Raw genomic sequence first — 2,359 nt, 5'->3', positions numbered from 1 at the left:
GTTCATGAAGGGAGCAGGAATGACAGCGAGAGCTGATGGTATATTTATCCTGGGGACAGGCAGCCGTCTGTTTAGCATTTATATAGCACGTGTCTCCTCGGCAGCATCTGGAACATGGTAAAATGGGTTATTGCTGGGTAGCGGAGGAGCAGCAAGGATGATGTCAGAGCAGGAGGGGTCCTGAGGATGCCAAGGAGGGTCTCTCAGCCCCACCCCACTCCATGAGACCTCAAACTCCCCTGCAGCTTTGCTCTTAGCAGGGGTCTCACACAGCTGGAGCCCTGGAGGAGACAGCCCTCAAAACTCTCCTACTGGAAAGAAAGAGTCCTCCCTGGGTGGTGATGTAAAGAAACCCGGGCAGCTCACTCTCGGGTGGACCACCTTACACACTGCTTCTCTTCAGCTTCCACCAACTCTTTCTTATCCCTCATCCTTTCTCAATTTCTCTGCCTGGTTCCCAGCCCTGCTCCTCGTCTCCAGTCTTATTTCCCTGGGTTCCCAATCACAGTCTCCACTTCAGGTGTGCTGGGAGGGGGTGCTGAGCCCGGGAGACATAAAGTGAAGCCGTGGCCCTGGGTTCCAGTTCTGTTCCCATGAACTCAGCTCTGGGAGGAGGTCTCCTAACTTTCCCACACTTGGGTTCCATCTCTGGCAGAACGGTGCAGGGCTCCTTTGAAGATAGAAATTTCTGAAACACCTGTGATATGTCTCAATGTTTCTTACTTTTCCAAAAGTCCAAGGAATCTGCCTGGGGCAAAGACCAGGACTTTTTTATAGAAAGAATGCAAGGAAAGAAAGAGTGAAGAATCATCTCTTGTCATCAGAAGCAAGAATTTGCATCCAGACCAGTAAAATAATTGTCCTGATAAGTGACTTTCAAAGATTTCTTGATGTCACTTTTTAGTCTAGCAAGAATTCAGCCCAGATGTCCCAGCTCATGGAATTCTCCCCTAGAGAGAGAGAATTCTGGAGAAAGCAACCCTTGATCCAAGACAGCTAAGACATGAGACTCACTGCTCTATGGACGAAGGAGGTTATTTCATAGAGGATCCAGGAAGTGAAAAGAAAAAGAAGGCAGAGAAAGAAGGACAGAGATGGGAGAGCGAAGCTGGCTTGGGGTACGCGCATTTGCCATCACTATTTTGTTCCCTTACCTGTGGAGGATTCTGGCCCTGGGAGATGTGTCACAGGCTGTCCCTGGGTTACAGCCACATCAATGCAGAGTTAGTAATACAGTGGGGCGGAGGCCACAAACAGTCCCTGGAGTTTAGCTTTTCTGGGCCTCCTTGAGTTCCAGTGACATAGGTGGGAGCCAGAGGTTCTCATAACACCCCATCCTCAGTCTCACTGATGAGGCAGAGAAGGCAGCTGAGCTGACATCCAATGGGCTGCCATGAGGCTTACCGGACAAGGGAGCAGGGGAGCCCAGAGCAGAGACTAGCTGTTGGGAAGATGTAGGAGGTGACAGGGAGACAAAGCTCTACCATGCTACCAGAGCAGGAGGGCAGGGGTGTAGGAGTCAGCTAGGAAAGGCTACTAGCTTTGATCGAACCCAGGCAGTGGCTTCATCAGCAGAGCCCAGCAGAGCACCCAGCAACCAGAGGACCCCAGGACAATGTAAATGCCTCTGCACTGCACCCCCCAAATGCCAAGTGAGCCTCTCATTCTCACCCTCCACACACCTAGGTATCATCTCAGAAAAAAGCAAGAGAATAAGGGAAACTGAGCCACTGCCCCCAGATTCTGAGCATTACCTCCGGGAAGTATTTCAATTAACAAAACGAAGCCAGTTTAACCATGGTAGGTTAAACGGCAATCTCTTCGTCACCACTGAGGACAGGGGCTTGCAAGGAAGAGCAAATAAGACATAAACCACATTTGCTGAGTATATGGGTCATAGCTAGGGGACCACTATTCCTCAGACAACTCTGCCTTTCCCCTAGAGATGCTGACTTGATACTCGCCGCTCTGCTTTTGTGGTTCTACGGCCCCTGGAGAGCCTTCATTTGTGCCTCTAAATCTTGCCCATCTTCAGTGCTCATCACAGCTCTTCTCCAGGAGACGTCTCTGAGTCCTACATCCCTCATAGGGCACCCCTTCAAGTATTCCTTCTTTTACCTACATGTCCATTTGTGGAGCCCAGACCAAATGCTCCTATGCATCAGGCACTCAGGGATACAAATATGTCTAAGGCACAAGGTGTTTGCCATGAGGAAAAATGCCCCCAAAGTCTTACAGCACATAGATAATAAGCGTTTAGATTAATACAGTCGCTGAAGCTGTGCCCAGGGTTGATCTTTAATAAACATTGGTTGAATGAATGAAGGACAGTCAGCTTCATCCTGGGTTCTTGTCCATC

The sequence above is a fragment of the Lipotes vexillifer genome, unplaced genomic scaffold (assembly GCF_000442215.2).
Source record: "Lipotes vexillifer unplaced genomic scaffold, Lipotes_vexillifer_v1.1 scaffold111, whole genome shotgun sequence".
Classification (NCBI taxonomy): domain Eukaryota; kingdom Metazoa; phylum Chordata; class Mammalia; order Artiodactyla; family Lipotidae; genus Lipotes; species Lipotes vexillifer.
This window is presented reverse-complemented; position numbering follows the sequence as displayed.